Source organism: Suncus etruscus, chromosome 5 (assembly GCF_024139225.1).
Source record: "Suncus etruscus isolate mSunEtr1 chromosome 5, mSunEtr1.pri.cur, whole genome shotgun sequence".
In the NCBI taxonomy this organism is placed as follows: domain Eukaryota; kingdom Metazoa; phylum Chordata; class Mammalia; order Eulipotyphla; family Soricidae; genus Suncus; species Suncus etruscus.
The window spans coordinates 132683438-132693239 of NC_064852.1; positions in this window are offsets into that span (position 1 = coordinate 132683438).

Consider the following 9802-nt stretch of genomic DNA (forward strand, 5'->3'; position numbering starts at 1 on the left):
AGAGTTACAAACAGGACTCTAATGCTGCTCTGCCTCAGTTTCTTGGGTGATCTCTAATCTCTTACTCAGTTATCTAATTTTCCCAGCACCAATTGTTGAAGAGGTTATCTTTACTCCATTTCATATTCTCAGCTCCTTTAGCAAAAATTCATTGTCTATAGAACTGACAAAGTTCTCCACAACAGCTTCAGGTACCAAACTCCCTCTGGGACATTCTTTATACTGCTCTGACACCAACATGCACCAGGTTCTGATATGACATTCTGACAATGAGGAAATGGCAACAACCTGATCTAAGAGCCGGTTGTCTTACCTCACCACCTAACAATAAAATGAAATCAGAAGACATGTCATCCTTTGATCTGTGCAAAAGCAAGATCACTATCTACAGAAAACTGACTGTGACAACCATGACTGGACAGAACTTATCCTGGGACCAGTATTTTACTAGACCCTAGTCTAGGCTTTGGCCTCTGATCTGTGCAACAACTAAGATCTCTAATTCCAGAGGTCTGACTGAGACAACTGCAATCGAGCAGAGCTTCTGGAAACATAACGAAAGACTCTATTCTAGGCTTTGTCCTTGGATTGGTGCAAAAACCAAGACCACCAACTACAGAAGACTGATTAAAACAACAGTGATGGAACAGAATTTCCAGAACTGTAAAGAAAGACTCCATCCTTTGACCTGTGCAAATGCCAAGATACCTAGTTACAGAGGCCTGATCTTATCATCCATGACTGAACAGAATGTTTCCAGACACCACAAAAGGACCTAGAGGACAGTAAAAGAACAGGTACCAAAAAAAAAAAAAAAAAAAAAAAAAAAAAAAAAGGGCCCGGAGAGATAGCACAGCGGTGTTTGCCTTGCAAGCAGCCGATCCAGGACCAAAGGTGGTTGGTTCGAATCCCGGTGTCCCATATGGTCCCCTGTGCCTGCCAGGAGCTATTTCTGAGCAGACAGCCAGGAGTAACCCCTGAGCACCGCCGGATATGACACAAAAACCAAAAAAAAAAAAAAAAAAAAAAGAACAGGTACAGAGCCTGGAGTTATTCCCATGACAGTAACTTCAAGGGCGGAGAAACACTGTATCTCTTAGGCCAAGGAATTCCCTTTCAATATCCCAATATTTACTGAGTCTATGCAAAGAAAAAAAAAAGCACAAATTAAGTTTTTAGTTGTTATTGTTGTTGTTTGTTTTTTGTTTTTGTTTGTTTTTGTTTTGTTTTGGTGCTCTGTTTTGTTTTTATTTCAGTACCATGGTTATTATTTGATTGTTGTTTTTATTGCTGTGGTGCTTTTTGGGTTTTTGTTTGAATTTTTTTTGTATTGTTGTTATGTTTTTCTTCCTTTTTCCCTTTGTTCTCTTAAATCTATATTTATAGCCTCTAGAAGGACTCCTCCCATTTTTTGTTTGTTTGATTTTTGTCCCCCTTCCTTTTCCCCTTTTTTTCCTTCCTTCAAACAGAACCACACAACTTGAACTTTCTTGTTCTGCTTCACAAATTGAGGGTGAAATAATGGAGGGTACCAAGACCAAACAGTCGTATGAATATTGAGTAGAAATAAAAAATGATCAAACTTAGGTACCAAATCTAAAGCCAACCGCAGCAAAATTGATACCCAATCTACAACAAGCTAGACAAAGAGAAGACCACTTATACTAGCAGCCTGGGGGGCAAAGGAGGGGAATATGGGATGCATATTGAAAACAGGGGTGGAGGGAGAACAACATTGGTGGTGGAAATGACCCTGATTCAATTTCACTATGTACCTAAAATATTACTGTGAATGATTTGTAATCCACTTTGGTCAAAATAAAAATTATTTTAAAAATTTATTGTCTGGGACTGGAGAGATAGCATGGAGGTAATGCATTTGCCTTACATGCAGAAGGACGATGATTTGAATCCCGGCATCCCATATGGTCCCCCAGCCTGCCAGGAGCGATTTCTGAGCACAGAGCCAGGAATAACCCCTGAGCGCTGCCAGGTGTGACCCAAAATCTAAAAAAAAAAAAAAAAAATTATTGTCTATATATATTGGGCTTTGTGCTTTGGTATTCATTTTGACCCCTTGATCAAAGAGCCCATCTTTGTTTCAATACAGATGGTTTTGATCACTATAACTTTATAATGTAATTCCAAATTAGGTCATGAGATACCTCCTCATTTCTTATCTTTCAGTTTGGCTTTGGTCTCTTCTGATTAAAACAAATATTCTTTACTTTTCTAGAACCTTGAATTTGGATACAGATTTTATTGAATACCTTAGGTAAGATAGTCATTTTAATACTATTGATTCTTCCACTCCATGAGCATAGAATATTTTTACCATTTTCTAAGATTTTTTTTAAGATCTTCTTAAATCATTTAAAGTTATCATGATATAGATCTCCTACATCTTATGTTAAATTGATTCCTAGATAGTTAATGTTTTTGGATACTAGGCTATACTTCTTGACATTTTTCTCTGGTTCATTGTATATAAGAATGCGATTGTTTTTTTTTTTTTTTTTTTTTTTTTTGGTATTGACTTTGTAGCCTGCTTATTTGCTACATTAATTTATTGTTTCTATGAGCTTTCTTTTGTGAACTCTTTAGGGCAGGGTGGTGAACAAGTTTGATACAAAGAGCCAAAATTTTAAACTGTGAGAGTCAGAGAGCCAAACCACGCAGTGACCTGCCAAAACAGACAAACACACAAAAGCATATAATTTAAACAATAATATATTAAACACATATTGCATTTTGCCATTTTGAGTGAGGGTCAAAATCCTGCAGTGATGGTGAGGGTGTGCTGCGTCCTCCACACTAAGAACTCATGGCAAGATGTGACACAACATGTGACACACGGGTGTTTCCCCCCCCCCACCCCCCCCGCCCTGTGTAGTTATTTCCGAGGGATGGGAGATGGGCGGGACTACGCGCTTGGAGATCTCTCCTCAGAGGTCCCTCCTCAGAGGCAGCAGAACAAAATCCAAACCAGGCAAAGAGCTACAATATACAAAATAATGATAAGAGGCAAAGAGCCACATTCATTTGGCCAGGAACCGCATGCAGCTCGAGAGCCACGTGTTCTCCACCCCTGCTTTAGGGTCTTCTATATTATTCTGTCATCTGCAAATAGTGATAATTTGACTTCTTTTCTAATTTAGATTCTTTTTTTCCCGCCCACCCACTCGCCCTCCCTTCCCCTTCTCCCCCACCCCTCCCCACCTCATCCCATGCCGCCTCCGCTCCCTCCCCCCTGCCCCGGCACACCTAATTTAGATCCTTTTGATTTGTTTTTCTTGCCTAATTTTTGTAGCCTGAACTTCTACTTTATTTTGAATAAAAGTGGAGATAGTGGGCATCCTTTTCTTGGGCCTGATCTCAGAGGAAATGGCTATAGTTTTTCACCATTAGGAATGATACTGGGTTGGGGCCGGTGAGGTGGCGCTAGAGGTAAGGTGTCTGCCTTGCAAGCGCTAGCCAAGGAAGGACTGCGGTTTGATCCCCCAGTGTCCCATATGGTTTCCCCAAGCCAGGGGCAATTTCTGAGCGGTTTGTTATAGATGTCTATTACTATCTTGAGGAAAGGTCACTTTACCCTATTTAATTTAGTTTTTAGTTTTATTTTGAGTGAATGATGGATCTTATAAAAATCTTTCTCTGCATCAATTAATATGATCATATGGTTCTTATCTTTCCTTTTATTATTTGTTTTTTAATTTTTGGGTCACACCTGGCAGCTCTCAGGGGTTACTCCTGGCTCAGCACTCACAAATTGCTCCTGACAGTCTCGGGAACCGTATGGAAGTATGGAATGCCAGGAATTAACTGAGGTCTGTCCTGAGTTGGCCACATGCAAGGCAAATGCCCTACAACTGTGTTATCTTTCTAACCCTATCTTGCCTTTTATTAATGTTGTCTAATATGTTAAATGATTTGCACATGCACTCTTGCATCCCTGGTATAAATCCCGCCTGAGCGTGGCATATGATTTTTGAATAAGCTGTTGGATTTGGTTAGCTAAGATTTTGTTAAGGAGTTTTGCATTGATACTCATCAGGGAGATTGGTCTAAAATTTTCTTTTCTGAAAATGTTTGGGTATTAATGTAATGTTAGCTTCATAGATGGTGTTTAGAGGATTCTTCTGTCTTCAATTTTTTGGGAGAGAGTATAGCAGTAAATCTTCTCTGAAGGACAAACTTGGTAATTTAGAACAAAACACATGATGTAGCGGTGTTTATGGGCTAGGGTGAGATAGATTACAGAACAGAGATGGATCTCAGGAGGCTGAGATGAAGTTGTCAGATGCTACTGCAACTCATTTGAGACTTGAATACCCTTCTATACTCTGGTTGTTGGCAGAATTAAGTTTCTTAAAATTTATGAAATAAGGTCCTTAGCATATTGAGATTCATTGCCATCCCCTGCCATGCTGCTATCTCTTTCTCTACCATATTAAATTTGCTTCAGGTCAACATTATATGGTCTGTTGTGGTTTAGTTTTTTTAAGGGATCATCTGATTAGGGCAGATCTTACCTTGCTCGATCTCCCAATCATCTATAATAGAGATAATTTAAGCCACCAATGAGTTTCATAATTTAAAAGTTGTACTAGCCAATTAAAAAACAAATACAATTAACCATTTAAATTATTTTATTTATGCAATTAATCCTTTATTCATATTAACCTGCATTAACATAGAACTTCCTGAGTGAGATATTGTGCATTGCTCATATTGTTTTTGAAAACCACATCTCAATTTGGAGCAGCCACTTTTCAAGTATCAGTTGCCTCAGATGGCCAGGGGTCATTGGAAGAGCGTTACTCTTACTTGCCTTTCCAACACCCTCCACCAGGTGTCACAATGAGTTTGCAACTCTAAACCAGCAGCAAAACCAATTTCTGTCTAACAATGGTTGTAATACAATTTGTACTCACATATTTTAAAAATCTTCTCTGCATTTTGTATCGCATGAGAAGTTTTTGCCTAGATAATTTAAGAAAACAAGCTAAGTGGATTTGTACTAAGCGTTTAAAATAAAAAATAGTTTGTGGAATTGACTGACAACACCAGGACTTTTTTTGGAGTGAGTGTGGGCACACTTCTTTCCCTTTTCATATTTCTGAAAGACCTGGCAGCTGAAAACACACCCCACAGACATTGCAGTATTAACAATAGTGCTCGAAATTTCTGGACAACTCCAATTTGTAGCCGTGCAACAATTCCATTTTTGTTTAATATTGCCATCCCTGTAGGAACACACCAATTTAGATGCCAATGTGTATCTGAAGCCACCTAATGCTCAGAAAAAAGAAATAACAGAATGGTCAACTAGCAACAAGAACTTACTAAACCATCTTACAATGGCTTAATGACTTCTTTGGAGATACAATAATTGACCAAATTTGCTTGTTGCTGTATTCTCTCTTTTTTAAAAAAAATATTCCTTCTTTATTCTTTCATTTTTTAAATAAGTTCTTTCCTATTTACCTGGAAACATGCTAGATCAACTATGTCAACGATATGATTCATGCTCTTTAAATAAAGTAAATTAAATAAAAAATGTTTTGTTTGTCAACCCCATTTTTTTTTGTAATAACCTGATAGATGATTACATCTTCCCCCTTATACTTTCAACTTAGAAGTACTTACTCAGGGGCCAGAGAGATAGCACAGTGGTAAGGCATTTGCCTTAGGTGAAAAGGACGGCGTTTCAAATTCCGGCATCCCATATGGTCCCCCAAGCCTGCCAGGAGCAATTTCTGAGCATAAAGCCAGGAGTAACCCCTGAGCGCTGCCAGGTGTGACACAAAGACAAAAACATAAAAAACAACAACAACAACAACAAAAGGAATACTTACTCATCCCCCAAGTAAAGAAGAAGGAAGAAAAAAAATAATGAAGATATCCTCATTTCTATGGAATCCTCCTTAGAGGACCCTTCCATAATAAGGGAGCTTTTCTGTCCCCTTTTTCCTCCTCTTAAATAAAACTCCTCTAATTTTGATTGTTTTGTCTACTTCCTCCAATCTTTCTTGAAGGCAAGAAACTGAGAGTGCTGTACCATGATTTTGAGTTACATGCACAAGTATTTTAGGGAATTTTAAATACCTAAGCATTTCACAATCACAGAAAATATTGCATGTTGTTCTTTTTTACCTTTTAAATTGTTTAAAATGATGTATTAAAAAGAGAAAAACTAAATTTTTAGAAGTGACAAACTATTCTTTTGTTCATACCATTATTGCCAAATACTAATTGTCAATAAAGATTTCTACTTCTAATACTAGTTCCAATGGGATTATGATGTTTTAGTTTCTTAATACTACTTTGAAAAGCAGGAAACAATAAATAACTTTTATTTAGTTGCTTACAGGTTTTATTTGTAATAAGATTTTATTTTGTTTTTAGGGCCAGGTATTCTTATATGTAAGTACTACAACATGTGTATTAAAAGTGATGTAAAATGCAGTTGCTATAATATTCTGTGGCTTTAAATTTACTGTTTTGTACTTTATTTTCTAGGTAAAATAGAAAAGCATTGACCTTGTAGAAAATCATTGACCTATAAAATAGTTGAGAAAGTATGGACTTGTGTTATACAGAAGTAAACATGAATGGCAAGAAGATTGAAATGTGTTTTTTGCCGTTACTCCCATAAAGTGACTCTAGCTGATTTTGTTTTGTTTTGGGGCCACATCCAGCAGCACTCAGGCTTTACTCCTGGCTCTAAGCTCAGAAATCACTCCTGGTAGGCTGGAGAGACCATATAGGATGCTGGAAATTGAACCTGGCTTCTTCCCTGGTTGACCTCATGCAAAGCAAATGCCCTACTGCTGTGCTATCGCTCCAACCCTCTAGTTGATATTTTTGTATGTCATCATTTAAAAGCTTTTCTTTGTCCTATTAGTTTCAGCTATATAGAATTAGATAATAAAAATAAGTTTGATTGTAAGAAGAAGCAATAATTAGTTTCTAGCTGATTCACACAGTCAGTTTCAGAATCAGCCTTGGTCTTATTCACTTATTAAGGAGAGATCACTGTTATAGTCAGAGCTATTTGAGAAGATGAAGGAATCATTGATAGTGGTGTGAAAATAAAATATAAAGATCATGTAAAATTTAGGGTTTTCTTTTAGTTTTTTGGGGCACTTTAATGATTCTTGGGTTATTCCTAGTACTGCAAACAGGACTTATTCCAGGCAGTGATTTGGAGATCATTTGGGATGATGGGGATTGAACCTGAATTGGCCTTTTTCAAGGGAAGTTCTCCCTCTACCCATAATATTATTGCACTATTCCCCACATTATGTAAAGTTTAAAGTTAAGATAATATATATTTATTTCTTCTACAGTTTGGAAAAACACATCAGCATATTAAAAATAAACACAGGGCCCAGAGAGATAGCACAGCGGTGTTTGCCTTGCAAGCAGCCGATCCAGGCCGATCCAGGACCAAAGGTGGTTGGTTCGAATCCCAGTGTCCCATATGGTCCTCAGTGCCTGCCAGGAGCTATTTCTGAGCAGACAGCCAGGAGTAACCCCTGAGCACCACCGGGTGTGGCCCAAAAACCAAAAAAAAACCCACACACACACCCCAAAAAAAAACCCCACATATTTTTCTGATACCTATTATACCACACATATAGAAACCAATTCAAATAGATTATATCTTGTAACCCAGTTTTTAGGGAAATAATCAAGTATATATTACTAATTTTTGCTGCTCAAATTTTCACAATTTTTCTTTCTGGAAGAGATTTTTACAGTGTAAGGACCCTGAAATTCTAACTTGTTTGCTGTTCTGAAAGCACAATGCTCCTTTAGTCCAAGAGATGGCAGTCTCTTGTAAGACAAATGATTTATGCCACTACTCATGGTAACTTAAATGTAATTTCTTTATTTTAATAACATCAGCACTAAAGTAATTATTAAAAGAATGAAAACTGCTGAAATTCTAAATGGATATCTCATTGTGTAAGTGTGCTTTAAAGAGGTTCCTCAGAGTATTTTACAAGGCAAACTCAATAGGTTTCTCTCTCCTTTTCTCCCATGCTTTTGAGCAATGACTTCCTAGAATTACCTATAGAGCAGTAGGATTAAAGAATAAATATTAATGAATATTTCAGAAGTATTAAAAATTCAGCATGTAAAATACTAATAATATCCTTTACAAAGTATGCCAGAATTGCTCACTGAGGGTTTTTTGCATACCATACTTAACTTTTTGGGCAAAGTCATAATTAAAATTGACCCAATTTTGTGGCAGGTAGGAGGGATTTTTCATGCAAGAAAAGAAGACTAAAAAATGGAAGATTTTGCTTATGCACTCATTTTAATGGCTATTTTAATCCCTGACTATTTTAGTTTGTATGATATTAAACTCTTCTTATGGGATTCAATGTGTTCAGGAAATACAAGCCATGTTGGGATCATTAGTAAATTAGCACAGTGACCAAAGGACACTTAGTTTACTGAAACACCTAAATTCAAACAAATAGCTCTTTTCATCTATGTGCTAGTTTTTCATATTTTAATAAATTATTGGATTGTTTCTGAGAATTGGAAGATTCAGATCAATTCTCTTTTTAGTATCTCATGTCAGAGTATGTGTCCACATGTGTTCTTATGTGGAGTTCATATGATTGTGGCATTTCCTTTCTGAATGTATGACTGAGACTACCATTTTCTTGCTGCTTAAAATTTTTAGAAAATTAATTAATTTTAGGCACCAAGATTTGCAGTACTTTTAGTGATAAGATACAGCATTCCAATACCACACCTTCCACTAGAGTCTACTTCTATTCTCTCAGTGTTCCACCCCTAAGCTCAGTTCTGTAGAACAATTGGCAGATTGCTATTTAAAAGGGGACTCCTCTGCTTTTCTTTTTTCTTTTCTTTTGTTTTCTTTAATTTCCTTCCTTCCTTCCTTCCTTCCTTCCTTCCTTCCTTCCTTCCTTCCTTCCTTCCTTCCTTCCTTCCTTCCTTCCTTCCTTCCTCCTTCCTTCCTCCCTCCCTCCCTCCCTCCCTTCCTCCCTCCCTCCCTCCCTCCCTCTCTCCTTCCCTCCCTCCCTCCCTCCCTTCATTCTTTCTTTCTTTCTTACTTTCTTTCTTTCTTTCTTTCTTTCTTTCTTTCTTTCTTTCTTTCTTTCTTTCTTTCTTTCTTTCTTTCTTTCTTTCTTTCTTTCTTTCTTTCTTTCTTTCTTTCTTTCTTTCTTCTTTCTTTCTTTCTTTCTTTCTTTCTTTCTTTCTTTCTTTCTTTCTTTCTTTCTTTCTTTCTTTCTTTCTTTCTTTCTTTCTTTCTTTTTTTTCCTTTTTGACTTTTTAGGTCACACCCAGTGATGCATAGGGGTTAGGGTTACTCCTGGCTATGAGCTCAGAAATTGCTCCTGGCCTGGGGGACCATATCGAACCTGAGGGGATCGAACCCTGGTCCTTCCTAGGCTTGCGCAGTCAAGGCAGATGCCTACTGCTCTGTGCCACTGCTCTGGCCCCCTTTCTTTCTCTCTTTCTGTCTGTCATTTTTCCCCTTTCCTTCTTTTTTTTTTATTTTTACTTTTTTGTTTGTTTACCACTGTGACCTTCCCTCCACCATTGTCCCCAGGTTCCTCTCCCAAAGCTTAACCCTTTGAGAGGCACAATATACTTTATTTTAGATGGCTTGTTACAAGAAAATGGTAAGTGGAATTATCAAAAAATAATTCCGCAAAAGAAAGTTTGTGAACATTTTTACATCTCACAATGGAGTCATTAAAGTCACTGAAGATTTACTGAACCATTTCTTGCTAGTTGAGCCTTCTGTGTT